We start from the raw sequence: 18,403 nt of genomic DNA, 5'->3' as shown, positions 1-18,403 counted from the left end.
CTAACATTTATTGGTTTAATTTTCAATAAAACTGTGACACAAAGAGAACACTTTGTGTTATATTCTCTGTGGAAGACAGTCCTGATGACAAAGCTCATATAATATACCTATGTTGTTAAAAATCCAAACAAATGTTTAAAGAGAAAGTCAATACCCTTTCCACCTTTGTTTCCCGCAGCCACTCTCATCAAGGGTAACCTCTCTTGTTTTCTTACAATTAATAGTAATAGTAGCTACCGTATATTATTAAATCTACATCTGTTGGATGTTTGTAAACATGAACATTTTTATACTAGTAAGTATAAAATTGATTCAAAGATGTATGCCAATTTCAGAAGTGTTAAATGTGAAAATCGTATGTAGGTGATTCTTGACACACAAGACACCATCACTCTTCTCCCCTGAACCCCGCATAGCAGCAGATTCGACTTCCTTCCCAATCTTCTCTCTGGGTCTTAGTTCAAGCTCCTTCATCCCCCAGGAGTGGTCTTTCCCCATTCCTAAGTCAGCCTATTGAAATACTGGCCCTGGCTTGAGATCTAACTCAAGGCCTCACTTGTCTCTGAGGTTTTCGAGACTGTTCCTTTGACCACTCTGTGCTCCCATGGTTAATGATGTTGACTCCCCTCAAGAGTACCTTGTTCCTCACAGATATAAAGAACAGATTTTTGGATTCTGTGGTAGAAGGTGAGAGTGGGATGATTTGAGAGAATAGCCTTGAAACATGTATATTATGATATATGAAATAGATCACCAGTCCAAGGTTGATGCATGAAACAGGACACTCAAAGCTGGTGCGCTGGGACAACCCAAAGGGATGGGATGGGGGACACGTGTACACCTGTGGCTGATTCATGTCAATATAGGGGAGAAAACCACCACAATATTGCCAAGTAACTAGCCTCCAATTAAAATATTTTTTAAAAGGAAATGGATAAAATATTTCATTGATAATCTTGCTGTGTTGATTACATGTTAAAATATTACTTTATATATACATGGCTCTATAAAATATAATATTCAGTTCATTTCAGTCACTCAGTTGTGTCCAACTCTTGGCAACCCCATGAATCGCAGCACGCCAGGCCTCCCTGTCCATCACAAACTCCTGGAGTTCACCCAGACTCATGACCATTGAGTCAGTGATACCATCCAGCCATCTCACCCTCTGTCATCCCCTTCTCTTCCTGCCCCCAATCCCTCCCAGCATCAGAGTCTTTTCCAATGAGTCAACTCTTTGCAACAGGTGGCCAAAGTACTGGAGTTTCAGCTTCAGCCTCATTCCCTCCAAAGAAATCCCAGGGCTGATCTCCTTCAGAATGGACTGGTTTGATGTCCTTGCAGTCCGACTCTCAAGAGTTTTCTCCAACAGCACAGTTTAAAAGCATCAATTCTTTGGTGCTCAGCCTTCCTCACAGTCCAACTCTCACATCCATACATGACCATGGGAAAAACCATAGCCTTGACTAGACAGACCTTTCTTGGCAAAGTAATGTCTCTGCTTTTGAATATGCTATCTAGGTTGGTCATAACTTTCCTTCCAAGGAGTAAGCATCTTTTAATTTCATGGCTGCAGTCATCATCTGCAGTGATTTTGGAGCTCAAAAAAATAAAGTCTGACACTGTTTCCCCTGTTTCCCCATTTATTTCCCATGAAGTGATGGGATCGGACGCCATAATCTTCATTTTCTGAATGCTGAGCTTTAAGCCAACTTTTTCACTCTCCTCTTTGACTTTCATCAAGAGGCTTTTTAGTTCCTCTTCACTTTCTGCCATAAGGGTGGTGTCATCTGCATATCTAAGGTTATTGATATTTCTCCTGGCAATCTTGATTCCAGCTTGTGCTTCTTCCATTCCAGCATTTCTCATGATGTACTCTGCAGAGAAGTTAAATAAACAGGGTGACAATATACAGCCTTGACGTACTCCTTTTCCTATTTGGAACCAGTCTGTTGTTCCATGTCCAGTTCTAACTGTTGCTTCCTGACCTGCACACAGATTTCTCAAGAGGCAGGTCAGGTGGTCTGGTATTCCCATCTCTTTCAGAATTTTCCACCGTTTGTTGTGATCCACACAGTCAAAGGCTTTGACATATTCAATAAAGCAGAAATAGATGTTTTCCTGGAACTCTCTTGCTTTTTCCATGATCCAGCGCGTGTTGGCAATTTGATCTCTGGTTCCTCTGCCTTTTCTAAAACAAGCTTGAACATCTGGGAGTTCGTAGTTCACTTATTGCTGAAGACTGGCTTGGAGAGTTTTGAGCATTACTAGCTTGAGAGATGAGTGCAGTTGTGCGGTAGTTTGAGCACTTTTTGGCATTGCCTTTCTTTGGGATTGGACTGAAAACTGACCATTTCCAGTGCTGGGACAGGGGTGGTACTAGAGAAATTAAATGGCAGTAGTCTTATACAGGTTTCAGAGACAAGAAAGCAGAACAGGCCTTCTGACTTTGCTTCTGACTTGCCTGGACAGTGCCCTGATTATGTGCCTACTTGTGAGTACAAGCCATGGCACAATAAATAAGTTCTTGGAATTCTTGGAATTCTTGAGCCTCTGGAGGTGGTTTGGCCAACCCTGCCTGGGACTTAACAAAATCCTTTGACTTGAAAGATAAAACAAATAGAATTATAAAAAGATTAACTTGAAACTAGAGCAGGAATTTGTCACAAACCGATGATGCTGTCAGTTTGTGGCCTGGTTTTGTAAGCAGGAACTCTCAGAATGGCAATTTGAATTCTCACTCAGGGAGTGGATGCTCTGCCCAGGACTTTTCCCCAACTGGGATTCCAGATTGCTGTTACACGGGACTTCCCAGCAATGCTTGAGTCTGGAAGTGTCTACCCAGTTAGGTGATGTATGTGCTGTTACTCTCCTCTACTGTTTCTATTTCTCTATTCTTTTAGTGACTGCATTTTGGAAGTGAGTTAGATAATTCTCTATCAAATATCAAAATTGCTTATTTGTAATAAGCATTTTACTTTGTTAATGAATCCTTTGAACTTGAAAAGAAAGTTAAAATATTTAGAAAAATAGCTGGGTACCAAGGGGTATGAGGGACCCTTGAGAATTCTGTGCCTCACATCTGAGTTCTTGATCCAGATAAGAGACTTATGCGGTGAGTCAGTCTCAGAGAGGAGGTGGAGGCTCTGATTCGCCTCTTGAGACAGATTCTGAGAAGTGAAGGCAGGTTGCCTGAGGCAGGGCAGATGAGGCCCAGGGACCTTTCTGGGGCTGGGGCTCATTCAGGGGGAAATATCCAGCTCTAGAGAGACTATTTTGATCCTTGGAAGTGGATCTATTTTGAAGAATTGAGCAAAGACCCCAAGTCAACAGTGACAACAACTGGCTTTCCCAGTTACATCTCTGTCTATCCCTGTCATCCCCACTTCATTACCACTAGGAGCAGGTTTTGCTTTGCTTTATTGGTTTTTTTCTGTAGAATGTGAGTCATCTCATTCCTGCCTCTCAGGTCAGTTTGGAGACAGCCTGAGGTGAAGGACGCACAGCACTTTGGAACTTGTAGGGCACCTCCTACCTTGTTCTTGCCCTCCACACTCACAGCTGGGCTCCTGTCTTCCCTGCTGTGTGACCCTGGCTTCTGATCTCTCACGAGTCCAACGTGGATACGAACAGGACAGAGCTCATCAAGCTATGGTAAGGATCAAATGAAATACTGTATCACCAGTGCCTAACACAAATATTCATCAAATAATACCTATTTGAAAACAATCTAACATTTATTGGTTTAATTTTCAATAAAACTGTGACACAAAGAGAACACTTTGTGTTATATTCTCTGTGGAAGACAGTCCTGATGACAAAGCTCATATAATATACCTATGTTGTTAAAAATCCAAACAAATGTTTAAAGAGAAAGTCAATACCCTTTCCACCTTTGTTTCCCGCAGCCACTCTCATCAAGGGTAACCTCTCTTGTTTTCTTACAATTAATAGTAATAGTAGCTACCGTATATTATTAAATCTACATCTGTTGGATGTTTGTAAACATGAACATTTTTATACTAGTAAGTATAAAATTGATTCAAAGATGTATCCCAATTTCAGAAGTGTTAAATGTGAAAATCGTATGTAGGGAATTCTTGACACACAAGACACCATCACTCTTCTCCCCTGAACCCCGCATATCAGCAGATTCGACTTCCTTCCCAGTCTTCTCTCTGGGTCTTAGTTCAAGCTCCTTCATCCCCCAAGAGCGGTCTTTCCCCATTCCTAAGTCAGCCTATTGAAATACTGGCCCTGGCTTGAGATCTAACTCAAGGCCTCACTTGTCTCTGAGGTTTTCGAGACTGTTCCTTTGACCACTCTGTGCTCCCAAAGTTAATGATGTTGAATCCCCTCAAGAGTACCTTGTTCCTCACAGATATAAAGAACAGATTTTTGGATTCTGTGGTAGAAGGTGAGAGTGGGATGATTTGAGAGAATACCATTGAAACATGTATATTATGATATGTGAAATAGATCACCAGTCCAAGTTTGATGCATGAAACAGGACACTCAAAGCTGGTGCGCTGGGACAACCCAGAGGGATGGGATGGGGGACACGTGTACACCTGCGGCTGATTCATGTCACTATAGGGGAGAAAACCACCACAATATTGCCAAGTAACTAGCCTCCAATTAAAATATTTTTTTAAAAGGAAAAGGATAAAATATATCATTGATAATCTTGCTGTGTTGATTACATGTTAAAATATTACTTTATATATACATGGCTATATAAAATATAATATTCAGTTCATTTCAGTCGCTCAGTTGTGTCCAACTCTTGGCAACGCCATGAATCGCAGCACGCCAGGCCTCCCTGTCCATCACAAACTCCTGGAGTTCACTCAGACTCATGTCCATCGAGTCAGTGATGCCATTCAGCCATCTCATCCTCTGTCGTCCCCTTCTCCTCTTGTCCCCAATCCCTCCCAGCATCAGAGTCTTTTGCAATGAGTCAACTCTTTGCAACAGGTGGCCAAAGTGCTGGAGTTTCAGCTTCAGCCTCATTCCCTCCAAAGAAATCCCAGGGCTGATCTCCTTCAGAATGGACTGGTTTGATGTCCTTGCAGTCCGACTCTCAAGAGTTTTCTCCAACAGCACAGTTCAAAAGCATCAATTCTTTGGTGCTCAGCCTTCTTCACAGTCCAACTCTCACATCCATACATGACCACGGGAAAAACCATAGCCTTGACTAGACAGACCTTTCTTGGCAAAGTAATGTCTCTGCTTTTGAATATGCTATCCAGGTTGGTCATAACTTTCCTTCCAAGGAGTAAGCATCTTTTAATTTCATGGCTGCAGTCATCATCTGCAGTGATTTTGGAGCTCAAAAAAATAAAGTCTGACACTGTTTCCACTGTTTCCCCATTTATTTCCCATGAAGTGATGGGACTGGACGCCATAAAAAAATCTTTGTTTTCTGAATGCTGAGCTTTAAGCCAACTTTTTCACTCTCCTCTTTGACTTTCATCAAGAGGCTTTTTAGTTCCTCTTCACTTTCTGCCATAAGGGTAGTGTCATCTGCATATCTAAGGTTATTGATATTTCTCCTGGCAATCTTGATTCCAGCTTGTGTTTCTTCCAGTCCAGCATTTCTCATGATGTACTCTGCATAGAAGTTAAATAAACAGGGTGACAATATACAGCCTTGACGTACTCCTTTTCCTATTTGGAACCAGTCTGTTGTTCCAAGTCCAGTTCTAACTGTTGCTTCCTGACCTGCACACAGATTTCTCAAGAGGCAGGTCAGGTGGTCTGGTATTCCCATCTCTTTCAGAATTTTCCACTGTTCATTGTGAGCCACACAGTCAAAGGCTTAGGCATAGTCAACAAAGCAGAAATAGATGTTTTTCTGGAACTCTCTTGCTTTTTCCATGATCCAGTGGATGTTGGCAATTTGGTCTCTGGTTCCTTTGCCTTTTGTAAAACCAGCTTGAACATCAGGAAGTTCACAGTTCACATATTGCTGAAGACTGGCTTGGAGAAATTTGAGCATTACTTTACTAGCATGTGACATGAGTGCAATTGTGTGGTAGTTTGTGCCTTCTTTGGCATTGCCTTTCTTTGGGTTTCAAATTGAAACTGACCTTTTCCAGTCCTGTGGCCACTGCTGAGTTTTCCAAATTTGCTGGCATATTGAGTGCAGCACTTTCACAGCATCATCTTTCAGAGTTTGAAATAGCTCAACTGGAATTACATCATCTCCACTAGCTTTGTTCATAGTGATGCTTCCTAAGGCCCACTTGACTTCACATTCCAGGATGTCTGGCTCTAGGTCAGTGATCACACCATCATGATTATCTGGGTCCTGAAGATCTTTTTTGTACAGTTCTTCTGTGTATTCTTGCCACCTCTTCTTAATATCTTCTGCTTCTGTTAGGTCCATACCATTTCTGTCCTTTATCGAGCCCATCTTTGCATGAAATGTTCTCTTGGTATCTCTACTTTTCTTGAAGAGATCTCTAGTCTTTCCCATTTTGTTGTTTTCCTCTATTTCTTTGTATTGATCGCTGAGGAAGGCTTTCTTATCTCTCCTTGCTATTCTTTGGAACTCTGCATTCAGATGCTTATATCTTTCCTTTTCTCCTTTGCTTTTCACTTCTCTTCTTTTCACAGCTATTTGTAAGGCCTCCCCAGACAGCCATTTTGGTTTTTTGCACTTCTTTTCCATGGGGATGGTCTTGATACCTGTCTCCTGTACAATGTCACGATCCTCATTCCATGGTTCATCAGGCCCTCTATCTATCAGATCTAGGCCCTTAAATCTATTTCTAACTTCCACTTTATGAATGAATGAAAGAAAGAATGAAGGGATGGACTCAAAGCAAAAAGAATACCCAGCTGTGAGTGTGACTGGTGATAGAAGCAAGATCCAATGCTGTAAAGAGCAATATTGCATAGGAACCTGGAATGTCAGGTCCATGAATCAAGGCAAATTGGAAGTGGTCAAACAAGAGATGGCAAGAGTGAATGTCGACATTCTAGGATTCAGCGAACTGAAATGAACTGGAATCGGTGAATTTAACTCAGATGACCATTATATCTACTACTGCGGGCAGGAATCCCTCAGAGGAAATGGAGTAGACATCATGGTCAACAAAAGAGTCCGAAATGCATACTTGGATGCAATCTCAAAAACGACAGAATGATCTCTGTTCATTTCCAAGCAAACCATTCAATATCACAGTAATCCAAGTCTATGCCCCAACCAGTAATGCTGAAGAAGCTGAAGTTGAACGGTTCTATGAAGACCTACAAGACCTTTTAGAACTAATACCCAAAAAAGATGTGCTTTTCATTATAGGGGACTGGAATGCAAAAGTAGGAAGTCAAGAAATACCTGGAGTAACAGGCAAATTTGGCCTTGGAATATGGAATGAAGCAGGGCAAAGACTAATAGAGTTTTGCCAAGAAAAGGCACTGGTCATAGCAAACACCCTCTTCCAACAACACAAGAGAAGACTCTATACATGGACATCACTAGATGGTCAACACTGAAATCAGATTGATTATATTCTTTGCAGCCAAAGATGGAGAAGCTCTATACAGTCAACAAAAACAAGACCAGGGGCTGACTGTGGCTCAGATCATGAACTCCTTATTACCAAATTCAGACTTAAATTGAAGAAAGTAGGGAAAACCACTAAACCATTCAGGTATGACTTAAATCAAATCCCTTAAAATACAATATTAAAATTCCCCAAAATAAAAAGAGTACCTTGTCCCAATATTCCTTCTGCTGGAAGATTACAGCTTGAGGGCAGCACTTGTATCTCCATCACCTGTAACCCCCATGAGGCCTTATTCCAAGTTCAGTAAATAGTTCCCCCCCCTCCAAATTTTAATGCCACCATATTTATTTACATGTTGAAAGGCAATACAACTAAGGAAGGGATACCTTGAGAGTTAGGAATGCAGACAAAGGTATGGTCTAACAAACTGATGGGCTCACAATATTCCCAACAATTTCACAAGGTAGGTCTTGGGTGATTCAGTTACACATTGTTTTAATTTAATGAAATTATTTAAAAAGGCAAGGAGAAAAGATTTGATAGACTTGTCATTGTCCAGAATTTGATGGAGTAATCATTGAACCCAACTAATAGGATATAAGTGGAGCATTTGGTTCACATTTAATTAAGGGTGTAAGGGTGTGTGTGTGTGTGTGTGTGTGTGTGTGTGTGTGTGTGTGTGTATAAAAGCAAATACTTAAATAATTTAAGTTCCTTTTAGATAGTTTGTTATCCATGAGCCTCCTGCAGCCTACAACTTAAAGAGGGCATTGAAGAAACCCAGGAAGAGATATGTCTTAGGACTCACAATTAACCTATTAGGATTTAGAACATTAACTAGGTTGGAAAGCCTTTCCCAAAGTTTTGGCATACATTTTCTCCCTTATTTTTTGTACATTGAAGCCATATCATGCAGTTAACAGTTTACTTGTACATTAAGTTACAAATACTCTTAAACTTTAATTTTGAACTCTTAAATGCATCAATTGGTCTGTGCAAAAATCACTTTCTAGTGATTTGCTTTTCATCATTTGAGTTGCATAATACATCTAAATGAAGACCTCTCTCCAATGTCTCACAATCCCTCCCTGCATAATTATTTCTGGCAACACTGAACACATCCATCACAGAAGGAACAGCGCACTGCAGCCAGCATCTGCCCCTGGGTAAGTCAAAATTCTGACTGCTGATGAGCACTTTCAAACTCATCAGGTACAAAGGCAGGAAATGAATGCACACAAGTTGCAAACTGCTGTACCTTGTTTGCACAGCTCCTTTGTTCTGGAGAAACCTCAATTATTTGTCTCAGATTTTAAGAAAAGATTGCTTAATGCTACAAGAGAAAAGAGGAGAAAGGAGCACAGAGTTAAAGGTAAATTTTTCTTTTATCTTTATTGAAGTATAATTGAAGTATAATATTATGTTAGTTTTAGATGTACAACACAGTGATTTGATATTTTTACAGACTATACTCCAAAGCTATTAAAAATACTGACCATATTTACTGTGATATGCATCATATGCTTCCAAATTATTAAATAATATGCCCAGTAGTTTATGCTTTTTAATCTCCTTCCCCACCGTGTCCTTCCCCTTACCCTCTTCTCTCTCATAACCACTAGTCTGTTCTCTATATCTGTGAGTCTGCTTCTGTTCTGTTGAATTTGTTCATTTGTTTTTTTAAAGGGTGAATAGATAGTCACATCTTCCAGATCCTTCAATTTCCTTAAAAATACAATCCTTGTATGTTAATAGGTTCTGCTGGCAGGAAGACTGACTGAAATGGCCAAAACCCTAGAGTTAATATTCTTTTGGCCAGAAAATGGAATTATTATTTTTCTAGCTATAAATTGAAGCAAACAGAGCTGTCTGTCAGGCAAAGCCAATGCATACACCTAAATTACAGAAACTACAATCGAACCATTCAGGTGTGACCTAAATCAAATCCCTTATGATTATACAGTGGAAGTGAGAAATGGATTTAAGGGCCTAGATCTGATAGATAGAGTGCCTGATGAACTATGGAATGAGGTTCGTGACATTGTACAGGAGACAGGGATCAAGACCATCCCCATGGAAAAGAAATGCAAAAAACCAAAATGGCTGTCTGGGGAGGACTTACAAATAGCTGTGAAAAGAAGTGAAAAGCAAAGGAGAAAAGGAAAGATATAAGCATCTGAATGTAGAGTTCCAAAGAATAGCAAGGAGAGATAAGAAAGCCTTCCTCAGTGATCAATACAAAGAAATAGAGGAAAACAACAAAATGGGAAAGACTAGATATCTCTTCAAGAAAAGTAGACATACCAAGGGAACATTTCATGCAAAGATGGGCTCGATAAAGGACAGAAATGGTATGGACCTAACAGAAGCAGAAGATATTAAGAAGAGGTGGCAAGAATACACAGAAGAACTGTACAAAAAAGATCTTCAGGACCCAGATAATCATGATGGTGTGATCACTCACTTAGAGCTAGACATCCTGGAATGTGAAGTCAAGTGGGCCTTAGGAAACATCACTATGAACAAAGCTAGTGGAGGTGATGGAATTCCAGTTGAGCTATTTCAAATCCTGAAAGATGATGCTGTGAAAGTGCTGCACTCAATATGCCAGCAAATTTGGAAAACTCAGCAGTGGCCACAGGACTGGAAAAGGTCAGTTTTCATTCCAATCCCAAAGAAAGGCAATGCCAAAGAAGGCTCAAACTACCACACAATTGCACTCATGTCACATGCTAGTAAAGTAATGCTCAAAATTGTCCAAGCCAGGCTTCAGCAATATGTGAACCATGAACTTCCTGATGTTCAAGCTGATTTTAGAAAAGGCAGAGGAACCAGAGACCAAATTGCCAACATCCACTGGATCATGGAAAAAGCAAGAGAGTTCCAGAAAAACATCTATTTCTGCTTTGTTGATTATGCCTAAGCCTTTGACTGTGTGGCTCACAATAAACTGTGGAAAATTCTGAAAGAGATGGGAATACCAGACCACCTGACTTGCCTCTTGAGAAATCTGTGTGCAGGTCAGGAAGCAACAGTTAGAACTGGACATGGAACAACAGACTGGTTCCAAATAGGAAAAGGAGTACGTCAAGGCTGTATATTGTCACCCTGCTTATTTAACTTATGTGCAGAGTACATCATGAGAAACACTGGATTGGAAGAAGCACAAGCTGGAATGAAGATTGCCGGGAGAAATATCAATAACCTTAGATATGCAGATGACACCACCCTTATGGCAGAAAGTGAAGAGGAACTAAAAAGCCTCTTGATGAAAGTGAAAGTGGAGAGTGAAAGAGTTGGCTTAAAGCTCAACGTTCAGAAAATGAAGATCATGGCATCCGGTCCCATCACTTCATGGGAAATAGATGGGGAAACAGTGGAAACAGTGTCAGACTTTATTTTTTTGAGCTCCAAAATCACTGCAGATGGTGATTGCAGCCATGAAATTAAAAGACGCTTACTCCTTGGAAGGAAAGTTATGACCAACCTAGACAGCATATTCAAAAGCAGAGACATTACTTTGCCAACAAAGGTCCGTCTGGTAAAGGCTATGGTTTTTTCTGTGGTCATATATGGATGTGAGAGTTGGACTGTGAAGAAGGCTGAGTGCTGAAGAATTGATGCTTTTGAACTGTGGTGTTGTAGAAGACTCTTGAGAGTCCCTTGGACTGCAAGATCCAACCAGTCCATTCTGAAGGAGATCAGCCCTGGGATTTCTTTGGAAGGAATGATTCTAAAGCTGAAACTCCAGTACTTTGGCCACCTCATGCGAAGAGTTGACTCACTGGAAAAACTCTGATGCTGGGAGGGATTGGGGGCAAGAGGAGAAGGGGATGACAGAGGATGAGATGGCTGGATCGCATCACTGACTCGATGGCCGTGAGTCTGAGTGAACTCTGGGAGTTGGTGATGCACAGGGAGGCCTGGCATGCTGCGATTCATGGGGTCGCAGAGAATCAGACACGACTGAGTGACTGAACTGAACTGAACAGTTGCCCTGATAGGATTTGGATTATACTACTAACTAGGGTTGTAAAATGTGGCTTGAATTTGTATATAATGGAGGCTTTTGAATAACTTACTAATTAGCATTTACTGTCTAATTACTCATATTTCTTCTTCACTAGCTAATTAAACTTTAATTAATAGGATTAATTAAATTAAATTAATACCCAGATGCTGGGTATTAATAGGATATTCTGCACAAACCGGATGAATGTTGGTGTTGCAGAACAGCAAACAATGATGTTTCCTGCTCGATACAATATTACAGAGTGACACATCAGTTTTAGAATTGGATATTCTTAACACTAGGTTCCAAACAGATTAAGACAAAGATTAAACTCTATTAAAGGCTATTAGAATATGTCTCTATTTCATATGGACAGAGGTTTTTAACATAGTACAGGAGACAGTGACCAAAACCATCCCAAAGAAAAAGAAATACAAGAAGGCAAAGTAGTTGTCTGAGGAGGCTTTCTAAATAGTTGAGGAAAGAAGAGACGTGAAAGGCAAGGGAATAAAGGAAAGATATATCCTACTGAATGCAGAGATCCAGAGAATACCAAGGAGAGATGAGAAGGCCTTCTTAAATGAACAGTGCAAAGAAAGAGAGGAAAACAATGGAGTGGGAAAGACTAGTGATCTCTTCAAGAAAATAGGGATACATCAAGAGAACATTGCTTGCAAGAATGGGCATGATTAAGGACTGAAATCCTGCTTGGAGAGTCCATGCAGGAATACTGGAGTGAGTCTCCATGCCCTCCTTCAGGGGCTTTTTCTGACTCAGGGATCGAATCTGCTTCTCCTGTGGCTCCTGGATTACAGGCAGATTCTTTATTACTGAGCCACCAGCGAAGCCCTATATGCAGAGTTCATCATGCAAAATGTTTGGCTGAATGAATCACAAGCTGGAATCAAAATTGTCATATGAAATATCAACAGAATATCTAACAGAAGCAGAAGATATTAAGGAGAGGTGGCAAGAATACAAAGAAGAACTATACAAAAATTGTCGTAATGACTGAGATAACCATGGTGGTGTGGTCACTCACCTAGAGACAGACATCCTGGAGTGGGCCTTAGGAAGAATTTCTATGAACAAAATTAGTAAATGTGATTAAATTCCAGCTGAGCTATTTAAAATCCTAAAAGATGATACTGTTAAATTACTGCATTCAATATGTCAGCAAATTTAGAAAACTCAGCAGTCCCCACAGGACTATAAAAGTTCAGTTTGCATTCCAATCCCAAAGAAAGACAATACCAAAGAATGTTGAAACTACTGTACTATTGCTCTCATTTCACATGCTAGCAAACTTATGCTCAAAATCCTTCAAGCTAGGCTTCAGCAGTACATGCACTGAAGACTTTCAGATATACAAGCTGGGTTTTGAAGAGGCAGAGGAAACAGAGATCAAATTTCCAACCTTCGTTGGATCATAGAGAAAGGAAGAGAATTCCAGAAAAACAGCTATTTCTGCTTCACTGACTACACTAAATCCTATGACTGTGTGGCTCTCAACAAACTCTTAAAGAGATGGGAATATCAGATTACCTTGCCAGTTTCCTGAGAAACCTATATGCAGGTCAAGAACCAGTAGTTAGAATTGCAGATGGAACAACTGACTGATTCAAAATTGGGAAAGGAGTGCAAGGCTGTACATTGTCACTCTACATATTTAACTTATTTGTAGAGTGCACACATGCTAAGTCGCTTCAGTCATGTTTGACTCTTTTCAACCCTATGGTAGGCTCCTGTGTCCATGGGATTCTCCAGGCAGAAATACTGGAGTGGGTTTCCATGCCCTTCTCCAGGGGATCTTCCTGACTCAGGGATAGAATCTGCATCTCCTGTGGCTCCTGCATTACAGGAAGATTTTTTACCGCTGAGCCACCAATGGAGCCCTATATGCAGAGTACACCATGCAAAATGTTTGGCTGAATGAATCAAGCTGGAATAAAAATTGCCACAAGAAATATCAACAACCTCATATATACAGATGATTCCACTCCAATGACAGGAAATGAAGAGGAACTAAAGAGCTTCTTAATGAAGATGAAAGATGAGAGTGAAAAATATGGCTTGAAACTCAACATTCAAAAAGCGAAGATCATGACATCCAGTCCCATCACTTCCTGGCAAATACAAGGGGAAAAACTGAAAGCAGTGGCAAATTTTATTTTCATGGGCTCCAAAATCACTGAGGACAGTGACTGTAGCCATGAAATTAAACAACTCTTGCTCCTTGGAAGGAAAGCTGTGACAAACCTAGATAGCATATTAAAAAGCAAAGATATCCACCTGTTGGTGGGAATGCAAACTAGTACAGCCACTATGGAGAACAGTGTGGAGATTCCTTAAAAAACTGCAAATAGAACTGCCATATCACCCAGCAGTGGGATTTCACACCAAGGAAAACAGAATTGAAAGAGACACGTGTACCCCAATGTTCATCGCAGCAGCCTAGATGTCCATCAGCAGATGAATGGATAAGAAAGTTGTGGTAGATATACAGAATGAAATATTACTCAGCTATTAAAAAGAACACAATTGAGTCAATTCTAATGAGATGGATGAAACTGGAGCCTACTATACAGAGTGAAGTAAGTCAGAAAGAAAAACACCAATACAGTATATTAACACATATATATGGAATTTAGAAAGATGGTAATGATGACTCTATATGCGAGATAGCAAAAGAGACACAGATGTAAAGAACAGTTTTGGACTCTGTGGGAAAAGGAGAGAGTGGGATGATTTGAGAGAATAGCATTGAAACATGTATATTACCATATGTGAAACAGATCACCAGTCCAAGTTTGATGCAGGAAACAGGGCACTCAAAGCCAGTGAACTGGGACAACTCAGAGGAATGGGATAGGGAGGGAGGTGAGAGGGGGTTTCAGGTCCATGGGACACATGTACACCCATGGCTGACTCATGTCAATGTATGGCAAAAACTACCTCAGTATTGTAAATAATTAGCCTCCAATTAAAATAAAGTAACTAATTAAACAAACAAACAAATCAGAGCTATCACTTTGTTGATAAAGATCCATATAGTTAGCGCTGTGGTTTTTCAAGTAGTTATGTATGGATGTGAGAGTTGGACCATAAAGAAGGCTGAGTGCTGAAGAATTGATGCTTTCGAATTGTGGAGCTGGGGAAGACTCTTGAGAGTCCCTTGAAATGCTAGGAGATCAAACCAGTTAATCCTAAAGGAAATCAACCCTGACTATTCATTAGAAGGACTGATGCTGAAACTGAAGTGCTAATACTGTGGCTATCTGATGCAAAGAGCTGACTCATTGGAAAAGACCTTGATGCTGGGAAAGATTGAAGGCAAAATGAGAAGGTGGCGGCAGAAGATGAGATATTTGATAGCATTACCGACTCAGTTCAGTTCAGTTCACTCACTCAGTTGTGTCCGACTCTTTGCGATCCCATGAACCGCAGCACGCCAGGCCTGCCTGTCCATTACCAACTCCTGGAGTCCACCCAAACCCATGTCCATAGAGTCGGTGATGCCATCCAACCATCTCATCCTCTGTCGTCTCCTTCTCCTCCTGCCCTCAATCTTTCCCAGCTTCAGGGTCTTTTCCAGTGAGTCAGCTCTTTACATCAGATGGCCAAAGTATTGGAGTTTCAGCTTCAGCATCAGTCCTTCCAATGAACACCCAGGACTGATCTCCTTTAGAATGGACTGGGTGGATCTCCTTGCAGTCCAAGGGACTCTCAAGAGTCTTCTCCAACACCACAGTTCAAAAGCATCAATTCTTCAATGCTCAGCTTTTCTTTATAGTCCAACTCTCCAATCCACACATGACCACTGGAAACCCATAGCCTTGACTAGATGGAACTTTGCTGAGAAAATAATGTCTCTGCTTTTTAATATGCTGTCTAGGTTGGTCATAACTTTCCTTCCAAGGAGTAAGCATCTTTTAATTTCATGGCTGAAATCACCATCTGCAGAGATTTTGGAGCCCAGAAAAATAAAAGCCATTGTTTCCCCATCTATTTGCCATGAAGTGATAGGACCAGATGCCATGATCTTAGTTTTCTGAATGTTGAGCTTTAAGCCAGCTTTTCCACTCTCCTCTTTCACTTTCACCAAGAGGCTCTTTAGTTCCTCTTCACTTTCTGCCATAAGGATGGTGTCATCTGCATATCTGAGGTTATTGATATTTCTCCCGGCTATCTTCATTCCAGCTTGTGTTTCTTCAAGTCCAGTGTTTCTCATGATGTACTCTGCATAGAAGTTAAATAAGCAGGGTGACAATATACAGCCTTGATGTACTCCTTTTTCTATTTGGAACCAGTCTGTTGTTCCATGTCCAGTTCTAACTGTTGCTTCCTGACCTGCATACAGATTTCTCAAGAGGCAGGTCAGGTGGTCTGGTATTCCCATCTCTTTCAGAATTTTCCACAGTTTCTCGTGATCCACAAAGTCAAAGGCTTTGGCATAGTCAACAAAGCAGAAATAGATGTTTTTCTGGAACTCTCTTGCTTTTTCCATGATCCAGCAGATGTTGGCAATTTGATCTCTGGTTCCTCTGTCTTTTCTAAAACCAGCTTGAACATCTGGAAGTTCACGGTTCACATACTGCTGAAGCCTGGCTTGGAGAATTTTAAGCATTCCTTTACTAGCATGTGAGATGAGTGCAATTGTGTGGTAGTTTGAGCCTTTCTTTGGGATTGGAATGAAAACTGACTTTTTCCAGTCCTGTGGCCACTGATGAGTTTTCCAAATTTGCTATACTTCAATATAAAATAAAATGTTTAAAGATAAAAATAAAGAACAAGCTAAAGCTGCATCTTTATAAAACAATAATCTGCTTTGGAGAGAGACCTTTTCTCATTCAAATTTTTAACTCTCAAACATCCAGTACATGTCCAATAAATGTTGATTAAATTGAAAAAAGTTAATTGAAGTTTTAATTTTTAGTTTTTTAAAATCTATATTTTGTATTGAAGTATAGACAATTAACAATATTGCAATAATTTCAGGTGGACAGCAAAGGGAATCTGCCGTATATACATGTAACCATTCTCCCCCAAACTCTCCTCCTATCCATCTGCCATGTAACTTTGAGCAGAGTTCCCTGTGCTACAACAGGTCCTTATTGGTTATCCCTTTTTAGTGTTTACAGGTTAATTCCAAACTCTTTAACTATCCCTTCTTCCCTTTGCCCCTGGTAACCATATCATTCTCTAAGTCTATGAATCTGTTTCTATTTTATAAATAAACCCATTTGCATCATTTTTTAGATTCCACATATAAGCAATATCATATATTTGTCTTTCTCTGTCTGACTTACTTTAATCAGTATGACGATAGCTCCATCCATGTTGCTGCAAATACCATTATTTCATCCTTTATAATAGTTGCTGCTACTGCTGCTAAGTTGCTTCAGTTGTGTCCGACTCTGTGCAGCCTCATAGATGGCAGCCCACCAGGCTCCACCGTCCCTGGGATTCTCCAGGTAAGAACACTTGAGTGGGTTGCCATTTCTTTCTCCATTGCATGAAAGTGAAAAGTGAAAGTGAAATTGCTCAGTCATGTCCGACTCTTAGCGACCCCATGGACTGCAGCCTACCAGGGTCCTCTGCCCATGAGATTTTCCAGGCAAGAGTACTGGAGTGGGTTGCCATTGCCTTCTCCATTATAATAGCTGAGTGATACCCCAATGTTCATTGCAGCACTGTTCACAATAGCCAGGACATGAAAACTACCTAAATGTTCATCAACAGATAAATGGATAAAAAGGATGCAGTTCATACAATGAAATATTACTCATGCAATTTCATTACTTTGTATGTGTCTGGTGTTGGAGAAGACTCTTGAGAGTCCCTTGGACTGCAAGGAGATCCAACCAGTCCATTCTGAAGGAGATCAGCCCTGGGATTTCTTTGGAAGGAATGATGCTAAAGCTGAAACTCCAGTACTTTGGCCACCTCATGCGAAGAGTTGACTCATTGGAAAAGACTCTGATGCTGGGAGGGATTAGGGGCAGGAGGAGAAGGGGACGACAGAGGATGAGATGGCTGGATGGCATCACTGACTCGATGGATGTGAGTCTGAGTGAACTCCGGGAGTTGGTGATGGACAGGGAGGCCTGGCATGCTGCAATTCATGGGGTCTCAAAGAGTCGGACACGACTGAGCGACTGATCTGATCTGATTCAGTTTTCCCAACATCATTTACTGAAGAGACTGTTCTTTCCCCATTGACCCCTTTGTCATAAAATAGTTGACTATATATGTGTTGGTTTATTTCTGTGCTCTTTATTTTGTTCCATTGACTTATGTACTTGTTTCTACTATGATAGCATACTGTTTTGACCACTATAGCTTTGTAATATTATTTGAAATCAGAGGGCATGATGGTCCCAGCTTTTTTCTTCTTTCTCAAAGTTGCTTTAGTTATTTGAGGTCTTTTGTGATTCCATACAAATTTGAGGATTATTTTATTTCTGAAAAAAGCTATTAGAAGGTTGGTAAAGATTGCATTGAATCTGTAGGTTGCTTTGAATAGTATGAACATTTTAGCACTATTAATTCTTCCAATCAATAAAAGTGGAATACTTTTAAGTTTATTTGTATCTTCAGTTTATATCATCAGTATCTTACAGCTTTCAGTGTACAGGTGTTCCCATTCCTTAGCTGAATTTATTCGTAGGTATTTTATTCTTTTGATGCAATAGTAAATGGGATTTCTTTCTTAATTTCTCTTTCTGATATATACAGAAACACAACAGATTTTTGTACATCGATTTCCTATCTGATAACTTTAATAAGTTTGTTTATTAGTTCTAACTATATATTTTTTGGTGGAATCTTTAGGGTTTTCTATATGTAACATCATGTCATCTTCAAGTAATGA

At 40.3% G+C, this 18,403-nt stretch overlaps 1 long non-coding RNA gene across 1 annotated transcript in view; it reads left to right on the top strand.

Annotated features, from left to right (window-relative positions):
* Positions 1 to 2,664: 2,664 nt before the first annotated feature.
* The window catches only part of LOC113884688, a 47,666-nt gene continuing 31,927 nt past the window's right edge, over positions 2,665 to 18,403 (top strand). The window contains exons 1-2 of the long non-coding RNA XR_003508970.1: positions 2,665 to 2,854; positions 3,470 to 3,654. This is a non-coding gene — a long non-coding RNA (uncharacterized LOC113884688). The remainder of the gene's footprint in view (positions 2,855 to 3,469; positions 3,655 to 18,403) is intronic.

This window comes from Bos indicus x Bos taurus, chromosome 3 (genome assembly GCF_003369695.1).
Source record: "Bos indicus x Bos taurus breed Angus x Brahman F1 hybrid chromosome 3, Bos_hybrid_MaternalHap_v2.0, whole genome shotgun sequence".
In the NCBI taxonomy this organism is placed as follows: domain Eukaryota; kingdom Metazoa; phylum Chordata; class Mammalia; order Artiodactyla; family Bovidae; genus Bos; species Bos indicus x Bos taurus.
Note: the sequence above shows the minus strand (reverse complement) of the source record. Positions and strands in the feature narration are given on the sequence as shown.